General features: G+C 49.0%; 1 protein-coding gene across 3 annotated transcripts in view; it reads left to right on the top strand.

Annotated features, from left to right (window-relative positions):
* The first annotated feature begins 1,313 nt into the window (after positions 1-1,313).
* MIB2 (MIB E3 ubiquitin protein ligase 2) overlaps positions 1,314-21,083 on the top strand; it is a 111,226-nt gene continuing 91,456 nt past the window's right edge. The window contains exon 1 of one of the 3 annotated variants that reach the window (XM_083163399.1): positions 1,314-1,575. The gene's annotated coding sequence lies outside the window, so the exon portion shown is untranslated. The remainder of the gene's footprint in view (positions 1,576-21,083) is intronic. The other 2 variants (XM_083163398.1, XM_083163400.1) reach the window with 2 other exon arrangements.

Genomic DNA, 21,083 nt, shown 5'->3' on the forward strand with positions numbered 1-21,083 from the left:
CTGAAACACATTATAGACTGAATACCAGGAAATCATAACATGGAAATCTACGTTATCCTAAAAACAACAACAACCTTAATTACAACAATAATATAATATAGGAAAAACAATCTCATTTTGATTTATATTGTAATATTGTCAATACAAAATGCTGTATTATATTTTATAACACTATATACGGCACACTGGTTGAAAAACCCTGCAGTAAAGCGATGCTGTGAAGCAGGCATAGCAATGGGGTCACAGCGGGGTACAGAACCAGTTGACAGACTGCCCTTCCAGTCCACGCATCACCTGTCTTGTTTGCAGTTACAGGTGTAGCCAGAGGCGTAACTGGAACGTTGTGGGCCCCATAGCAAAATTTATAATGGGGCCTCCCCAACTCAGGTTTCTACCAGTGTGCATCGCATGTGTGTGTCCACCATTAGTGCGAACAGTAAGAATGGGACCCTCCAATACGTAGTTTAAAAATAAATAATGCACCCATTCAAAAAAAAAATGTATGTAATGGGGGGTGGTGGCATGTAATGCGCGCGGGGGGTGGCGGCGGTATGTAATGCGCGTGGGGGGGTGGCGGCATGTAATAGGCGCACGGGGGGGTGGTGGTATGTAATGCGCGCAGGGGGGGAGCGGCGGCTCACCTGCTGCTTCTTTCTGGTTTCTGCTGGCCAGGCGGAGGGGGAACGGGAGCCCGCCTGAAGGCCCAGGGAGGTGCTGTGTGTGCATGCGCAGCAGCCCTCCCACGGCCATTTTGGATTTGGGCAAAGTGCTGCGGCCGCTGCACGTGGCCCAGCCAGCCCAGGGGGAGCGCGGACAGCCCGTTTTTAATGCGTTTTGGGCCGGCCCACCGGGAAATGGCCCAGTTTCCCGGCGGGCCAATCCACCCCTGCCCCTGGCATAGACAACAAGGCGAGGGAACTTGTATTTTGGGCACATTCTATTCATAATTCACAGTACAGTATATTCTTATTGCATATCTAATCAGCATCTTACTACTGATGACCGGGCATCAATCTGTCCTCACTACCCGTGACAATAGGCAATAACAACAACCAGCAACCATGCTGCTACCAGGCGGCACTGGGCTGGCAGACTGATTATACCAGCCAGGGGCTGCCCGCTTGTCCTGATACTGATCATCCCTGTTATGTCAGTGGGCAGCAGACAGACACAAGCCAGGGCTTTCCGGTGAGCACGGCACTGCAGAGAGCACTAGGGGAGCCCTCAGCCCTCCTTGCTGTTGGCAGCCTGCCGCAGTGCATGCCGGTAGTTGTAGTCTCCCGGGCCGCCCCGTGCTCGTTGTGTGGCTTGGAGGCCGGACCACAACTCCCTTCGGCCCGCGCGCGGCCCGGGTTTCGCTGCTGTCGCTGCTGTCAGCGAGAAAGTGGAAAGGGAAATGCGGCTGTGAGAGGCTGGATACACGGCGCACTGACTGGGGACCGACTCCGGGGACCAGGGGGGGACCTTCGTGCCCTGGTGAGTACCCAGCACTGCCTGCCCCCTGCATTGCAGCTCAGTGCAGTCCCAGATCAGCGGATGACTCAGAGCTGGCACCTCGGGTGTGGGCACTTTCAGGTGACAATGACACTTTCTGCACCCTAGCTCTCGCCACTCCATTGGGGTCAGTGTGCCACCATCACTGCAAGGAGCACTATACCCCTCCCCTCTCCTGCCGTCATAGAGCCCCCCTTTATATCATCAGGGTACACTTATTGGTTACCAGGAATTCTGCATGTGATGACGACACAATGACATGATACCATTGTATCGTGTATACTTGTTTACTATTAATATTTAGAATGTACTTGTAAATATTTGTCCCCACTGTACCAAAGGGGGAAAAATAGGGGACATAACCTGGGGTATGACAGTGATATACTTTTATATTGGCATGTTGATGAGCTTGGGAACATTTTGGATAATTAAATAATTATTAGGGTTATGTCCTTGATACATTTGCGGCAGATGATTTATATAATAATGGCTTACTGTAGGGATAATGCTATTGCCATGCTACCAGCTATTTGTTCCATGAAAGTGGAAATAATAATGAAGAAGTATCTGATTGCGTGGGTCACTAAAATCAATGAGAATGTCACTTGTATTTACATTAACCCAGGTATCTCCAGCAGTATTGTAGAACCATGAACACCATCATATCATTCATTTTGAACGACCTGATTTAAAAAAATGCTCAATGACCATAGAACATTCTTGACAATAGAAAATCATTAAGTGACTGTTGTTGAAGCAAATGCCGCAGGTTAAGAATATTTCAAATAATGTAAATATACAAATATAAATAAATATATAATTTTTACAGTATTGGCGGCATAATAAAGTTTTGTTAGTTTGAAGGTTTAATTCATTTCATTCAATTTGTTCTCTCCTAACAATTGTGTGTCCCAGTTAAAAAAATATTGCAGAAGGAGGTTTCGGAGAGAAGGGCACTGTCAGATGGGATAAAGATTTAGCTGTCCAATCTGTCTGGTGGGAACAAAAATCTGGTAATGTGCGGTAAAAATTACAGTCAATAAGTTTCTCTCAAACGCTGGGAAACTGGCAATGGTCATTCAGACAAATTGGTTACATCCGTTTGTCTGATTTCCAGTGCTTGGGAGCAAATTCTTGATTGTGATTTGATTCCATCCATTAATTACCACATTTTTGCTTCCACCAGACAGATTGGACAGATACATCTATATGTGTGTACCCACCTTTAAGGTGCCCACCACACATGGTACGATTTTATGATCATTCCAATCCGTCACCCAGTTTCCCTTGAAATTGTGCCTTGTGGTGGTGTTACCCAACAACTGATTCAGGTCACTAGCAGAATCAGAGCGTGTGTGCTTGAATGTCGACACTAATGTCAAATGCTTCTGAATGTTGGCAGTTTAATTCATAATGACAACATGTTCGGAATGTTGATATTATGCATGCCCCCATTATGAACAGATCAAGATTAGAATTCAGTTACTTTTAGGGTTATAGATAGGCAATAACCCTAAAGACCCTCCAACTGGTACTGAACTACACATCGTACATTCTCTGCCACAGCAAATTTGTGGAAGGGAATTTAGTGTTCATTCTAGCACCCGCCATCTTTGAAAACCCATGCAGTTCCTCTTCCCTGCCTGGGGTGTCGCTGTCTGCTGTGGTGATTCTAGCACAGGTCGGGTTTGCATATCAGTGCTGATATACAGACCACACTGTGCTAGAAGCACTACAGCAGACAGCGACACCCCAGGCAGGGAAGAGGAACTGCATGGGTTTTCAAAGTTGGCGAGTGCTAGAATGAACATTAGGAATTGCTGGGATGTGTAATCCCACAGAAGCTGAAGGGCCTCTTATTGCACACTTCTGTTAGACAGTAATATCAACATTCACGCCGCTGACGGTCAGTGTCGTCTCAGTGAATACCAGCATGAAATTGTCGACTTTGTGCTATGGTAACTTAAAATACAAGGTTGGAGAAGTTACATTTTTTTTACAATGTTAGTAGATATAGTAGCTGGTGTTACAACTAGGATATCATAACATTATGGCAGATGTTATTGCCAAAACATTATTTATTACTTAGTTACAGATAGCAAACAATACCAAAAAGTCAAAAATAACTGACTCGACTATATTTTGGCCATGCTACTTGCCACCAACTTTTTGATCCCACCCTCTTAAACTGTGTACACACGGAGCAATATGATCGCTGGCAATATTTTTTCTCAGCAATCATATTGCTCAGTGTTTCCGTGTTCCGTGCCCGTGTGTACGCACCTTTACTACTTCCCCCAATGCACAATTCTCTGGTTTGCCACAAATTACATATTCTCTATAATTAAAAAGGTCTTATGTATATTTTGTTGTCATGTTATTAGAAATTAATCTGTTATGTATAATAGCCTGGATATAGTGGGACAGATGTATCAAAAAGCCATTTAAGTTTTTAAAATAACGGGTCCCACTTCTGCATAACGTAGAGAAGCGGGCACCTGTAACACCGTGATGCATTCTGCAGGGACTAGCCGACAAGGAGAGCCAATATTTCCTGTCTCCACGGCTCTCCTTACCGGCGTCCCCTCCGGCCTGCGCATGTGCATTTTAAAATAACCCTCCCTCTCTCCCCCGGCCAGCTCTCTGGGCATGCGTGAGATCTGGCTTTTATCGCGAGATCTCCTGCACAGGCCGGAGCCAGCAGCAGGGCTAGCGTTGTCCCTGCAATGGGGATAGGACAACGCTAGCCCTGAGCTGGCGAAGCGGCCACGGTGGATTAACGCCTTGTATGCATACTTGCAGGGGACAGCCCTGCTGAGCATTACTCGGCAGGCTGTCCCTAGCGCACGTTAGGTGCGCTAGTAATGCACATAAAAAACCATAATACCCCCAGTTAACTAGCGTGAAGTGCAGATCTGCACTTCACGCTGGTTCATACATCTGCCCCATTGTAAAGATTGGCAACTTATATACCATAGTATATAAGGAATGAAAAGATGTTATATTTAATTCTTAAAGCAATAACCCTTTTGCAGTCTAGTTATTTTTAAGCTTTATATTGTTATCAAGGAGGAGTATCCTAAACAGTAAACTATGATTTAAAATCAGTTTATGCAGAAGTAAGCGAAATATTTTCAGCTGTCTGTATGTATTAAGGTACTCGAGGTTGTTTAAGAGACACAAATGATCAAGTGTAGGATTTTATAGAACTGTTGTCTATAAATATGTTGAGAAATGTTGTCCTATACCTTTTGTGCTGCTCACAGAGGGTTATTCAGTAACAAGTGGTAGATTGGCAATCACCCAGAGTAACCAATCAGACCTTTGCTGTCACCTAAGGTCATGCAGAAGTACAAAATTGTGGGCTTGCATTTTGTCATGCAGTGCACCCAGGGGAGGCGCCAGAGGAAGGGCTGCAGCACACACAGTTCAAACTTTACATAGGGGAGCAACACCGACTGCCTCCAACTGCTATTCCAAACTGACTCACTGACAATTGTTTTTTTTCCCCTATTTAAATTTTGAACTATGGTGCAGCCCGTCCTCTGGAGCCGCCACTGAGTGCACCTTTTTTTTTTGTTCTTCCACCTGAGCCATGATAAGAGCAGGCTATCCATCAGAAACAGACCTCTCTCCCCTGTATATTTCGTTATATCCTGGGCGTATACTGTAGCTACAATCTTACAACACTCCTTCACATAATACTCACATGACACTCTACCAAACAAATCAGTTCTGCATGATCACGTTGTCGCTGCCAGTTTCTTGCCCCAAAATGCCCATTTTATGCAGAGAGAGATCCAGCCAAGATTCGTTTGATACAAAATGTGTTCAATTCTTTCTGCGCTTGTTCACTGTTTAAATTCACTTTTTGCACTTGTCTAACGAGCTGTGTCTGACACAGAATCAGCCACAATGGCTTGAAATGAATGCATAGGTGTATATTCAATGCTGTTTAGGTGTCATAACCCCCTTCGCTCACCGTTTCAACCTCACTTCTAAAAAGGGGTTGGGATCATTTGGTCTATTGCATTATGGTAGAAAGTCATTAGGTCGAATCCATTAGGTCGACATGCTAAAAGGTCGACATGATTCTAGGTCGACATGGGAAAAGGTCGACATGATTATAGGTCGAAAGGTCATTAGTTCGACAGGTCATTAGTTCGACAAGGTCATTAGTTCGACATTGTCTATGTCGACATTCACAAGGTCGACATGGGGTTTTTCACTGTTTTTTTACCTGAATGTCAACACAGTCGACATGGACACAGTTTAAAGTGCACTGCATCCCCTCGCATCGCTCGCTGCGCTCGCTATGCGTCGGGCACGGTGCCTCGCTACGCTCGGCACACTATTTTATTCTCCCACCACGCCCTAGTGGATGGTAGGGCATGAAATACCGCCTGTCGGCACATGTTGGCTCAAAAAACAGTGAAAAACTCCATGTCGACCTTGTGAATGTCGACATAGACAATGTCGAACTAATGACCTTGTCGAACTAATGACCTGTCGAACTAATGACCTTTCGAACTAGAATCATGTCGACATTTTCCCATGTCGACCTAGAGTCATGTCGACCTTTTAGCATGTCGACCTAATGGATTCGACCTAATGACTTTCTACCATAATGCAGTAGACCAAATGACCGCATCCCCTAAAAAGTGAGGTGGAAACGGCAAGTGCAGCTATATGCAGCAGGCTCACTGCATTTGCAGGGAACCTTGTCGTTCAGGGAAATGAGGATGGCGAGGTTTTCCTTGGAACATAGAATATGGCGAGTGGCCGACGAGGGGGTTAAACGGCGAGGATGGCTTGTTTTCGGCGATCCTCGCCTAAAACAAGCCATCCCTGCCATACAAACTCCTCCGCTGACCACATTGAATGTACCCCGTAGTGTTCATTATATAGTGTGACTCTGGCGGGTCTGTGTAAATGCAGCCTGACTCTTTATTTGTTCTGTGTTCAGTTTCACCTGTCATAAATTAGGTAATTGGGCTTGTCCATTCTAGCTGATTGGACATTGCTGCTTATATTACCCAGCCTGCCCTAAGCTCTGTGCTGGTTACACTGCTTGTTTCTGGCCATTGCAGCAGAGCACATGCATGCTTTCCTGACCAATCCTGATGCTGATATCTCCTGTACTTAGTCCTTGTTTGTATACCAAATCGTCCAAACAGGAGGGGGGGGTGATTTGCAGCTCACCTCCATCCAGGGGGGACTCCTGCTCCTAATTTCCACCCTGCAGTGGCCGGCCCTGTGTATACCCTATCCTACCCAGCCCTGAGTTTGTACCTACCTGGATCCTGTTTCCCAGAGTTTGTTTGACCCTTCATGTGCCTGTGCTGTGTTGGTCCTGTTTGTCCTAGTTGATACTTGGTCCATTAGAGCTTATGTTTATGTACCTGTGTTCTCACCCATTTGTCTGTCTGTAACCAGAACTGCCCCACAGTCTGGTCCGGCTGTAGATACTGTCCGCAATCCGGTCCTGTCACTTATCTGCCGGTCCTGTATTGCATTTAGACACTGCCTGGGACTGCACCTCTAACGCCGTTGGGGTTCAGTACCCAGTGCTTGCTAATTCCATCTCCAGTGCTCGTGTATACCATCTGCTGCAGTGGTCCCGTACTAGTTGCACATGGCAGTGTGCTAAAGTTTGTATTTGTCTTCTGTGTGTCTGGTCCTTCCTTTGTGTCTCAGTCTGACTCCAGTCCTGTGTTTGCCTTGCCCAGCCTCCTATAGCAGCCTTGTCCTTTCAAGTCCTGGCGGCACCGGGGTTGGGGTGAACCTAATTTACCCCTTTGAACGTGGCTGAAATAGGTGAAGCCTTAGTTTGCAGGAGGCTTCAAGGACTGCTGGGCAAGTGCAACAGCACCACCTATACCACCTTGGTGGCATCCCTAACAGCCTCCTTTAAGCTGGGTACACACTTGATGATTGTTTGGACGATTTGTCGGCAAGTGGCAAATCGTCTTTATGTCAGCCCTACATGCTGCTTATTCTTTTTTTGTGCTCTATTATGTGCCGTAAAGGCAAATGTAAAGCACTTTTACACCTATTAGGAGGAAAGTGCTATATAAATGTCTTATTATTATAATTATTGTTATTATTAGTAGTAGTATTGCTAAAAAGGAGCTGTTCTGTTTTTCACTGCAGGGAGACTAAACCGTTCCCTAGCAGGCAGCTGGCTGGGTGATTAAGGGTCTGATTCTGGTTCACTTGCAAAAGCAAATTCTCTCTCTAATGGATAAAACCATGCTGCACTGCAGTGCATATGTTTTTGTCCATTATAGAGAGAATTTGCGGTACTTGTTTCCTAGCACGGCGCCACCGATTATAATCGGGTCTGAAAAATCGGTCGCATCGCATGCGACGTGACCAACCAGATTTTTACATTGGAACCAATGTTAAATGGTCCCTGAGACCCGATTTTACATTGGACCCAATGTTAAATGCCCCCATTTTTAATTGTAAACCCACCCTGATAGTTAATTACTATGTGAAATGGCCCCCCATTGTTATCGCCACGCCGCGATCAACGTCAACCCAAAGCGTGGGGAGCGCAGTGAACCCGCGAGGGGCGGCGGTACGCGTCCTCTGACCTTTTCATACCCCCACTATCCACGTCGGCGTGGAGTTGATTTTAGATAGTGTGGCGAGCGCAGCGAGGGGACGCACATTACTTCACACGTATTATGCATCCCCTCGCGGGGCTCGCTGCGCTCACCACACTATATAAAATAAACTCCACGCCGACGTGGATAGTGGGGGTATGAAAAGGTCGGAGGATGCGAGCTCGCTGCGCTCGTCACGCTTCGGGTTGACGTTGATCGTGGCGTTAACAATGGGGGGCATTTGACATAATAATTAACCATCAGGGTGGGTTTACAATAAAAAATCGGGTCTGGGGGGCATTTAACATTGGGTCCAATGTAAAAATCGGGTCGGTCGTGTCGCATCGCATGCCATTATAATGGCATGCGATCGATTTTTAAAATTCTATTAAAAACGTCTTTGAAGCCCGAAAATCGGGTCGGTCGGGTCCCATCGCATACCTTAAGTTAAGGTATGCGATGGGATCCGACGGGCGCCGTGCTAGGAAACAAGTACAGAATTTGCTTGTGCAAGTGAACGAGAATCAGGCCCTAAATCCAGTATTACCACTGGGGACTGAAACCCATGATACCCACCACTGTTATCAGCAATCTGATACCAGCCGCAGGGGGAAATTTACTAAGATGTGTATTCTACTTCACATGTGATGTTGCTATGGGCAACCAATCAGATCCTGTCTACTATCTTCTAGAGGGTGCTAAATAAATAAGAAGTAGATTCTGATTGGTTGCCCATAGCAATATCACATGTGAAGTAGAATACACATCTTAGTCAATTTCCCCCGATGTGTTTATATTATAGGTATAACTTCAAAGGATCCAGGAAAATATTCCCAGCACATGTCGGCCCCATGATTTCTTCAGAGGCTAACAGTGACTGTACGTGCAATGCCGCCGGGATGGCCCTTTTGTCAATTCAAAGGCACACAGCTCATGTAATGCCCCTTTCAGACCGCACTAAAAAAACAGTATTTTGCAGATTTTTAACCATTTTAAAACGGTAATATGTGCGGTCTGAAAGGTGCAGAGTGATTTTACCGTTTCAAAAAAAAAAACGGTTGTTGGAAACGGTAAAAAAGCAGGGTCCTACTTGTTTCAGACCCGTTTTTTTTTTGCTGTCTGAAACGGTACCCAGACAGCAGTGAGCACTATTGGTCCCCAGAGCAGTGCATATTTAATGAGCCAGACACTCATTACATATGCACATATGTAATGAGCGGCCAGCTCATTACATATGCTCTGCGCTTGCTCCGAGGGGACCAGCTAATGCTCAGTGTCAGACCCCCTACCCTTCCAGCGCCCTGCAGCTCTCCTCCCTGCCTGTAGTCTGAGAGCTCCTGCTGGCAGTCTAGGTGCGGGCTCTGGTGCCTGATCCCCTCTCTATACCTCCAAGAGGTCACTGCCCAGCGCATCTCCTGGATGTGTCAGCTGCTTTCACACCGCAAACCTGCTTTAGACCAGGTAAATACATGCGATGTGAAAGGGGTTAAACTTGCTCTGACCCGTTTTAAAAAAACTTATTAAATACCTGGTCTAAGCAGGTTTTGCAGTGTGAAAGCAGCATAATTGCACAATTGTCCTAGTAATATGCAGCATCAGAAAACGGTAAAAACATGTTAAAATATTAGAATAAGTGAGCGGTTCACAAACTGTGTGCCTAGGCACCCTTGGGCGTTGCAAAACTCTTGCAGTGGTGCGTCGGGTTTATGATCGAGGACCAAATCAAATTATTTAGGGTCAAAGTGATGGGCAAAAGCAATGCTAGTGGCTGCTAGTTACGAAACATCAGGACAATCAGAAGCACAACTGTACACCACCACCACATAACTGACCCTACGGATGACATGGAGGGACAATTACTCAACAACAAAACAATATCAACAAAAAACTGCTAATGCCGATACTGTCGGGTGCAAATGATCTAATTAACACCTAACTAGTGATGTGTGGCAGATTATAATGCCACCTGAGACCCACGGGATGCCAACGGAACTCAGACTGTTTTAAAGGGGCAATCACTTAGAAGGCACGGTTTTGTTTTGTAAGCATTTGCCCCTTAAATAAAGCATCCGATTTGGACCCGGTTCAGTGAACACCAATGAGCATTTCACTTTGCCAAATACAAAATCTAATTTTATAGAGATTGCTGGGGGTTTACACATCCTTGTGATGAGGGCTTGTTGCGGCTTGCTACACTTGTGCACAACACACAGCGCATTGTTAGAAAGCACTTGCTGCACTAGTGCAGGCCTGGCCAACCTGTGGCTCTCCAGATGTTGTCAAACTACAAATCCCATCATGCCTTGCCACAGCTTTGCTGTAAGGGAGTGTTAAAACTGTGACAAGGCATGCTGGGATTTGTAGTTTCACATCTGGAGAGCCACAGGTTGGCCTGTTCAGCACTAGTTGTCCAAATCGTTCCCAGAGGAGCATTGTGCGACTATCGTTTGGCGTCATGTCATCACGCAGACCTGCCCGTTTTCACAAAGTCTCTTTGATGTTCTTTGATAGGATAGAAATGTTTGGACACACAGAATGTATGCGGACAGACAGTTTACTTTCATTGTGACACAGGTATTACCTCTACTTCCAGAAGACCTAAATCCTGATTCAGATCTGTACGCAATGCCGATGTTTAGGCAACTGAGCATTTATTGACTGTACACATGCCAAGGTAGTCTATTGATGCTGCCTGCAATCAGCAGCAAACATCTAGGGTTGTTTGAGGGAGAGGAGGGGTCCCAAATTGGAATCTTGCCTAGGGCCCATGAGGCCTAAATCTGTCTCTAATTCCAAACAAACTGTATTCCTATTGATCCATGTACTAAATCGCTATACCTACTAGACTTACTTTCTAGCACAGGATTTAATATCCTTTGGATAGTGGTTAACGAGTTCTCTAAGGCAGCACACTTCGTCATCTTCGAAAAGGGTTCCGCCTGCTCCCGTGCTCGTAAGATTCTTTTAAAGATGATGTGAAGATTATATGGCTGTCCGAAATCGTTATTTTTGATCATGGGGAAGAATTCTTGTCAAGGTCTTGGAGGTCCATTTGTAAGATTCTTGACATTTTAACTTCTCCACAGTTTATGAACCATAAGGCAAACAAACAAACTGAAGCAGATAATCAAGATTTAGAAACCTGTATTAGAATCTGTAACTTGCCTAGCCATAGTATTTGGATACATTTGTTGCCTTACGGCTCCCATACATTATCCCAACATGATTGTACCGGCGGAGGGAGCAGGGGGGGCGTCGGACACAGAGGCTGCGGGCGGGGGATGCCAGCAAGAGGAACAGAGAGTGGGGCAGGGGGAGCAGGGAGCCAAGCTGCAAGGAAAAAAAAAAAGCTCATACAAATGAATGGGGAGCCACTGATTGGCTGAGAGCTCTCTCAGCCAATCAGCGATTGGCTGAGAGAGCTCTCAGCCAGTCACTGGCTGCCCATTCATTTGTATTGTTATAAAAAAAAAATTCTTTCAGCTCGGCTCCCTGCTCCTCCTGCCAGGCTCAGGTGTTCCCCACACCGGCATCCCCCGCCCGCAGCCGCTGCCCACCGCTTCTCTGCGTCCCCCACTCAGCTCCTGCTGCACATGAGATTTAGTAAATGCTATGTGCATCCGGTCCGACCTCCTGATCCGATGCGCACGAGACCGCACATTGGGCCGCATGGGACCGCGACTTGGCCCGATTTCACGGCCCGATCCATCCGAATTGGGTGAAGTTGGGCCAAAATCGCATAGTACACGGGGGGCCTTTAGACTGAACTTGCTGAATACTACAATTTAAATTGAATTAAAAAAAACCCACAGTGAGTACTGTATAGGAACAATAATTAAACAAAGATAGATTATCAAATGTTGACAGTGTTCAAGGTTCAAAAGATCAACATGACATTAATTGACACACAAATGGTGAACACATGGTTTTAGGGGTTGTCAAATGTTTTGCTAACATTTGCTTGATTTACTCTCCACGTGGGAATAGTAACTTGTGTCGAGTGAAGTGTGCCACTGGGTCTACTCTGGGTACTGATGGCGGTCACAGAACATGAAATATTTACGATTTGCCCAACCAAAAGATTTCCATTTTTGTGCCAGCCATTGTCATGGCAACCTCCAGTGAGTAAAAAAAAAAAAAAATGGTTTCCAGTTTATGTCATAAGGAATGTTCATTGCAAAATTTCCAGAAACCTAGAAGTACAGATTGCCTCCCAGTCACCGTACTGAGCTGTGCGCTGTGTACTATCACCAGATTGGCTGTTGTTAGGCTTGTGGATTTGTGTGCCGCAGAGGGATGCGAATACCAGTTATCAGGTCAGGACCCTGGAGACCTTATTTCCTACTTATAAAACTCTTGCCAAGGGCAGCAGTAGGTTATAAATAAATATGAGTTCCGTACATTAATATTCTGGTGAATGATGAATAAGCCTTTAAAATGCTCGTATTTTCTTCTACGGTGTTGGAAAAGCCCCACTCTTTGAGCGAGCGGACACACAAGTGTGCAGGATACTCGCGCGTCTCACACGGCGCGCTGTCGGAATGAATGACAGCATAGATCAATTGGCTAGCAATAAAACTAACCGTACAGTGAACGTGTGCGCATGTACATGTGGTACGGAACATTGGGGCAAATTTATCAAGCCTGGTGAAGTAATACATTGGAAGGCGATAACACACCAGCCAATCAGCCCCTAACTATCAAGTTACAGGCTGGGTTTTAAAAATGACAGTTGGGAGCTGACTGGCTGCTGTGTTAACACCTTCTGCTTCACCAAACTGGGCCTAATTCAGTAGGGGTTGTTAAAGTGCGCTAATTGGCGATTTCCTCCCTTCTGTGCATGTGCACACGCCTGCACAAACCCTGAAACTGCTGCTGTTTTGGGGGAAATGCAAGCACAGTCTAATGGGCGGCAGTGCTGAAATTGATCCTGAATTAGGCCCATAGAATATAATGACTGATGTGAATGGTTCTCTGTAAATCACTGTGAAATATATGTGTGGGCTTTATAGAAGCTGGTAATTAATAACTTCATTCCAGCAATTGCATTTATTAGTAATTGTAAAAATGTACAAAGCAAAAGCCATTGTTCCTCCTTTTTCCCATGTTATACCTCTTTCAGACAGCTGCGGCCGAGTAACCCGGCAATTAGCCGGCATTTGAAGCACCGGGTTACTTGGTCACGTGCTGTCAGGCCGCCTTCACACAGGAGAGCAAATCTCCGGGACTAAAATTTACACTCAGTAATTTGCTCTATTACACTGAGTTTTCGCCAGTGTGAAAGGGTCAACACGGATCTTAAACTCCGGGTCTCTGACCCTGGTCATTTGCTGGGTTGGAGACTCTGAGTTTAAAGGTGCCCATACACTAGTAAGATTTATCTTCAGATCTGGCTGGTTGGAACAAAAACATGGTTATGGATGAGTGACAGTTTGTCAGTTTTCCAGCATTTCCAAGCAAATGGTCAACTGTCATTTGCTCTCATCCATAACCAGGTTTTTGTTCCAACCAGCCAGACCTGCAGATAAATCTGCGTGTGTATGGCCACCTTAAGATCCGGATTGACCCTTTCACACAGAAAAAGGACTTGTGTATTTCATGAAATTCCCGGGTGGAACTGCTTCACCCGTGAATTTCAATTTGTGTGTGAAAGGGGTATAAGAGAATGCGGGGGGGGGGAATTGACTAAGACAACCAATCAAATACTATCTATTATCTTTCAGATGGGTCTAATTAAATAAGTAGATTCTATTTGGTTTCCCATAGCGACATATCATGTGACATAGAACTTCCATCTTATTAAATTCCCCCCTGCGCATCTTAACTCCGAGCTGCAAACAATCGGTACCCGTGTACTAGAAAAACTAATCCACAGCATCCAACATCAACATTGCCTGCAGTGGCCAGCAAAGGGGCGAGTTGCCGTTTCAGCAGCTTATTTTTTGCAATTGTGACACATTTTAAAGGAAAGCATATCTTTGCTTTGGTAAAGAAGTGGACATGACTTGGACGGATTGGGGCTTTCTGTAGGAATTGTTGGCTTACAGTAATATGTCTTATTCTGTATATAAAAAAAACATTAGGTTTAGCAGAATATATGAAATGAGATTTTAAATGATGATATTTGTGGCATGGTTCCCGTTTAAGAAGGAGGGGAAGCATCATCGATTAGGCATGTAAGTGACTGGGCACCATGTTTTATGAATTATTAATCAACCTTATTCTAAAAATGTATACAGTATAAGGGCTGTTTGATAAGTGGTGGTAAGTGTGCTACATTTCTGTGAGCCACAACGGCTTTGCTGACGTGACTCCTGGAAGGGTCCGCTCCTCTAACTCGCCCCAGGCCAAATACCAGCCAGAAGTGATGCAGTGTTCACTTGCAGTAGTCATTTGAAGCGATCGGTTTAGTAAAAAATGAACAACACGGATTCCGTGCAGCGGTAACACACTTGTATTTAAAAAAAGTAGACCGCATCATAGATCAAAGCAGAGTTGTACTAAGTTCATGGGGATCCTGCTTTGAAGACCGTCTATTTCTAGATGGGTACCGGATGAGTGCCCAGCAGATGGCATTCAGAAGATCAGTACATCGGATTACTTGTGGGGGTTCAGCGTGGCAAGCGCAGCCGTACCACGCCCTTTCTAGATAAACTGATTTAAACGTGGTAGAAAACAGGGCCGTACTTCGTGCTCCTCTCTGGGGGATCATGACAGATTTAACCATTATACCCACATTAGTTGTATTCCTCTGATATATTTATGCCATGCTCTACATGCAGTGGGTTATGAAGGAGACCCAATCACTTCATGCACAGATTTTGCCATTGATGGCCCTTTTCATGTATAATATTTGGGTGCTATTTATAGCTTCACCTAATTGATAACCCTTTCAGACAGAAAAAAAGACCCGGGAATTTCCCTGGTCGAGGGTCAACCCGGGTCTAAAATGCCAGGGCCATTTACCTGGGTTTTTCCCGGGTCTGTATTCCAAAAACCCGGGTCACCAGCAGTCTGAAAGGAAACGACCCGGGTTTTTGGGTTTATTACACATTGTTAGGCACTGATTGGCTCTCCTGGTGGGGTGCTGGCTGATTGGTTGTGAGGATAGGCTTCTCTGATTGGCTGGGAGGGCATGGCAATGGGGCTGGCCTCTGAGGTCATTAGGGAGCTGAAGAAAGGATAGCATGGCCCACTGGTAGAAGCAAGAGGTGAGAGCTGCTGGCAGTGAGAGGGGAGGAGGATATTGGCAAACAGATGACTGGGACAGTCAAAGATGCCACAGTGTACTCAAACATTACAAATATACTGACAGCCATGTGAGGTAACATGCACCTACCAGTATATAAAAACAATAAAACTGGTTTACAACATATCCTTGTGTCATGCCATGGTTAATGCAATGCAGTGAGCAGTCACCACCCACTTTTGATGACCTCATCTCTGTATGCCTTTAAAACTGTCCTTTTCTTATGACACACAGAGTTTTGCAGGAAAAATCCGGCTTCTGTGTGAAAGGGGTCGACACGGGAAATACCCGGGTTATTGCTCCTGTGTGAAAGGGGGTCTACCCGGGTTTTTGTATCCGGGAAATACCTGGGTTTTTGGGATTTTCTGTCTGAAAGGGGTATGAAAGACAATTATTATATAAAGTTTTCTTGTAGTGGAATACACAAAATACACAGAGAAAAATAAACTCTCCCGCATCATCTCTCCTGTCACACGCAATAGCAGCAGCCTCGGTACTACTTACGGGACAGGAATCAAGAGACCTGGGCGCTGATTCTGATTGGATCGCAGCTTACCGAGTGCCAGAGACCCCGACCATGAGGATGCGCAGTCCCCCAACCCTCAGCACGGGGCTGAATTCCCCCCATTCCGAGGGGATTAGAATCACCCCCATAGTGCCTAATTCAAGATCACTCGGAAGGGGGCGAATTCGGACCCATTCCGATGTTTGGGGGTTTGGGCAAGCGTGTATTTGTGCATGTGCAGACCCAGGCAACGAATGGCTTTGGTGAGTTACACACTCGCCCGGCCGTTCGCTGCAAGGAGGGAGGACCAGGGGTGAAAACGGGGCACGTCCATGGGAACGCCCAGAGTTCAAATCGCTGGGCACTCCCATGGGTGCAGGGGTGGGTCGATGGACGTCAGGATGTCAGCCACCCACCCTGAGGATAAATCATTCTCCTGGCATACGAGGGGATGTGTTCTCATACACAACCCCGCATGGTACCGAGGGGATGGGGGGGGGTCATTCGGCCGGGCGGCGTCTCAGGTACTCGGTAAACTGTGATTTTAGCTGCTTACCGAGGCAACCTGAATTAGGACCCTAGCCATCTCACCGTACTCAAGCCTGAGAGGGGGGGCCAGGGTACAGTATCCCCTGCGCACATGTGAAATATGTGTCAGCCCTATTTATCATGTAAAAAAAGAATGGCATAAACTAGACATTGTACCGGCTGGGAATGATGAAACATATCATGATAATAAATCAAAACAGAAAAACAAAAGGAAGAGATCTTTCACCTACACATTACACAGCAATGTGCACACTGTTATACGCCTGGAAAATAGGACACGTAGCTGCTGCTGTAACAGCAGGGGAATGTTCTGACAGGCATGTGGGGTATGACAAATACGGGATGCAGTTAATTTGCCGGCGGTCGGAATCCCGACACTGGAATCCCGACCGCCGAAATCCCGAAACTTTCTCCCTCTGTGGGTGTCCACGACACCCATAGAGGGAGAATAAAATAGCGTGCCGAGCGTAGCGAGGCACCGGGCCCGCTGCGTGGCGAGCGCAGCGAGCCCGCAAGGGGGGGCGATCCATGTCCCCCCCTTGTCGGGATTTCAGTGGTCGGGATTCCAGTGTCGGGATTCCGACCGCCGGGATCCCGACCGCCGGCAAATCGTATCGGATCCAACAAATACATATACCTAAGATAAACAAGCTGTAATAGGTACACATTCGCCTGCAAGAATGAGATGTACTCTGTGTGCTATAGAGGTCATGTGAGGGATTGCGTGGTTATATCGGACATTTAGGTGTATACAGAGGGAAGTATAACTATGCGATGGGCGTGTGATACCATAAAGATACATCTAGCCTCCTTGTGCATTAAACAGCCCTTCTAGACTCTTTCTATACCAGGCGTGTCCGAACTATGGCTCTCCAGCTGTTGTGAAACTACAAGTCCCATCATGCCTTGCCACAGTTTTGCTATTAGGGAATATTGAAACTATGGCAAGGCATGCTGGGATGTGTAGTTTCCCAACAGCTGTAGGGACATAGATTGGATATGCCTGCTCTATACCATGGCGCAGCTTCGTAGCACATACTGGAGGACATTTAACGGGATGCGATTTTTTAGTAAGGTTCCGAAATTGCACCGGATCTGATTTTTTAAAATCGCGAATTTTTGGGGGGAAGATTTCAACTATTTAATGAGATGAAAATTTGCGGTAGAAAATGCGATATGGTTCGATTTCTAGTCATGTAAATGTGTGATTTGGGAGACATGGTAATGTGCGTGGGGTCCCCCCTCCTGAGCATAACCAGCCCAGGGCTCATTGAGCCAGACCTGGTTGTAAAAATATGGGGGACAAAAAAAACTGAGCATCCCCTGTATTTTGGAACCAGCACCGGACTCTAACAGCCCGCAGTGTCATGCCACAGCCTGGGACACTTTTTACATAAGGTCCCCTGACCGTACCATGCTCACTGTGGCTGGATGGGGTACCTGGGAGAGTGGGGACCCACCAATAAAGGCTGAAGCCTGGGGGCTGTCCCGGAGTCCCTGGCCAGTGGATGCTGCGCTGATATGCTTAAATTAAAAAATAAAAACCATTGCTTTTTCACAAATGAACTACAAGTCCCAGCAGGCCTATCCCGCATTCTAGGACTTAGCGAACCACAACTCCCAGCATGTGTAGAGAATAGTAAAACTTTATTACACATACACAAATTTTACACCACTATACTTTCCAATCCAGGCTTCAGCGGTGTCTCTGTGCTGCAGCTCACCCGGCAATGACCGTGGGGGTGAGCCAGCTCCCCTCCCTCTGACTGCGGGGTGAGCCGGCTCCCCTCCCTCTAACTGCGGGGTGAGCCGGCTCCCCTCCCGCCGACTGCGGGGTGAGCCGGCTCCCCTCCCTCTGACTGTGGGGTGCGCCGGCTCCCCTCCCACTGACTGCGGGGTGAGCCGGCTCCCCCTCCCTCTGACTGCGTGGTGAGCCGGCTCCCCCCCCCTTTTGACTGCGGAATGAGCCGGCTCCCCTCCCTCTGACTGCGGGGTGAGCCGGCTCCCCTCCCTCTGACTGCGTGTTGAGCCGGCTCCCCCTCCCTCTGATTGCGGGGTGAGCCGGCTCCCCTCCCTCTGACTGCGGGGTGAGCCGGCTCCCTCTGATTGCGGGGTGAGCCTGCTCCTCTCCCTCTGACTGCGGGGTGAGCCGGCTCCCCTCCCTCTGACTGCGGGGTGAGCCGGCTCCCTCTGATTGCGGGGTGAGCCTGCTCCTCTCCCTCTGACTGCGGGGTGAGCCGGCTCCCCTCCCTCTGACTGCGGAGTAAGCCGGCTCCCCTCCTTCTGACTACGGAGTGAGCCAGCGCCCCTCCCTCTGACTGCGGGGTGAGCCGGCTCCCCCTCCCTCTGACTGCGGGGTGAGCCGGCTCCCCTCCCTCTGACTGCGGAGTGAGCCGGCTCCCCTCCCTCTGACTACGGAGTGAGCCAGCGCCCCTCCCTCTGACTGCGGGGTGAGCCGGCTCCCCTCCCTCTGACTGCGGGGTGAGCCTGCTCCTCTCCCTCTGACTGCGGGGTGAGCCGGCTCCTCTCCCTCTGACTGCGGGGTGAGCCGGCTCCCCTCCCTCTGACTGCGGGGTGAGCCGGCTACCCTCCCTCTGACTACGGGGTGAGCCGGCTACCCTCCCTCTGACTGCGGGGCGAGCCGGCTCCCCTCCCTCTGACTGCGGGGTGAGCCGGCTCCCCTCCCTCTGACTGCGGGGTGAGCCGGCTCCTCTCCCTCTGACTACGGGGTGAGCCGGCTACCCTCCCTCTGACTGCAGGGCGAGCCGGCTCCCCTCCCTCTGACTGCGGGGTGAGCCGGCTCCTCTCCCTCTGACTGCGGGGTGAGCCAGCTCCCCTCCCTCTGACTGCAGGGCGAGCCGGCTCCCCTCCCTCTGACAGCGGGGTGACCGGATCTCCTCCCTCTGACTGCGGGGTGAGCCGGCTCCCCTCCCTCTGACTGCGGGGTGAGCCGGCTCCCCTCCCTCTGACTGCAGGGTGAGCCGGATCTCCTCCCCTCTGACTGCGGGGTGAACCGGCTCCCCTCCCTCTGACTGCGGGGTGAGCCGGCTCCCCTCCCTCCGACTACAGGGTGAGCCGGCTCCCCCTCCCTCTGACTGCGGGGTGAGCCGGCTCCCCTCCCTCTGACTGCAGGGTGACCCGGATCTCCTCCCTCTGACTGCGGGGTGAGCCGGCTCCCCTCCCTCTGACTGCAGGGCGAGCCGGCTCCCCTCCCTCTGACTGCGGGGTGAGCCAGATCTCCTCCCTCCGACTGCGGGGTGAGCCGGCTCCCTCTGATTGCGGGGTGAGCCTGCTCCTCTCCCTCTGACTGCGGGGTGAGCCGGCTCCCCTCCCTCTGACTGCGGAGTAAGCCGGCTCCCCTCCTTCTGACTACGGAGTGAGCCAGCGCCCCTCCCTCTGACTGCGGGGTGAGCCGGCTCCCCCTCCCTCTGACTGCGGGGTGAGCCGGCTCCCCTCCCTCTGACTGCGGAGTGAGCCGGCTCCCCTCCCTCTGACTACGGAGTGAGCCAGCGCCCCTCCCTCTGACTGCGGGGTGAGCCGGCTCCCCTCCCTCTGACTGCGGGGCGAGCCGGCTCCCCTCCCTCTGACTGCGGGGTGAGCCGGATCTCCTCCCTCCGACTGCGGGGTGAGCCGGCTACCCTCCCTCTGACTGCAGGGCGAGCCGGCTCCCCTCCCTCTGACTGCGGGGTGAGCCGGCTCCTCTCCCTCTGACTGCGGGGTGAGCCAGCTCCCCTCCCTCTGACAGCGGGGTGACCCGGATCTCCTCCCTCTGACTGCGGGGTGAGCCGGCTCCCCCCCCTCTGACTGCGGGGTGAGCCGGCTCCCCTCCCTCCGGCTGCGGGGTGAGCCGGCTCCCCTCCCTCTGACTGCGAGGCGAGCCGGCTCCCCTCCCTCTGACTGCGAGGTGAGCCGGCTCCCCTCCCTCTGACTGCGGGATGAGCCGGCTCCCCTCCCTCTGACTGCGGGATGAGCCGGCTCCCCTCCCTCTGACTGCGAGGCGAGCCGGCTCCCCTCCCTCTGACTGCGAGGCGAGCCGGCTCCCCTCCCTCTGACTGCGGGGTGAGCCGGCTCCCCTCCCTCTGACTGCGGGGTGAGCCGGCTCCCCTCCCTCTGACTGCGGAGTAAGCCGGCTCCCCTCCTTCTGACTACGGAGTGAGCCAGCGCCCCTCCCTCTGACTGCGGGGTGAGCCGGCTCCCCTCCCTCTGGCTGCGGGGTGAGCCGGCTCCCCTCCCTCTGACTGTACAGTTGTAGGTACTGCCCAGAACACACTTACAGGTCTATCATTTTACTGTATCTTTGATAATGCCATAGATTTTAAAATAAGAAATATTGGTCATTTTCTACACTATTCTGTGACTCTCATGCCATCATTGTATAGAGGCTTTAGACTATCCCCGTTGCCAATCTCCCCCCACCCCCCAGTTGTCATATGATATGCCAAGAGTTATGATCCTGTTGAATCCATAATTGATTACCCTGTACGGAGGTATTGGGAAGAGATAATAACTGTAGTATAGCTTATGTACTATTACTATTTTGCAGAAAATGAGAAAACCCCTAAAGCTGGCTCGCAAGCTTCAATATCTACACATTCCTTGTGCTTCAAGTTTCTAGAATCTAGAGACCGTACATGATTCTGCAGAGGTGGTGACAAGTGCCTGCCTAAATCCCCCA

This window comes from Crinia signifera, chromosome 19 (assembly GCF_055691185.1).
Source record: "Crinia signifera chromosome 19, ASM5569118v1, whole genome shotgun sequence".
Classification (NCBI taxonomy): domain Eukaryota; kingdom Metazoa; phylum Chordata; class Amphibia; order Anura; family Myobatrachidae; genus Crinia; species Crinia signifera.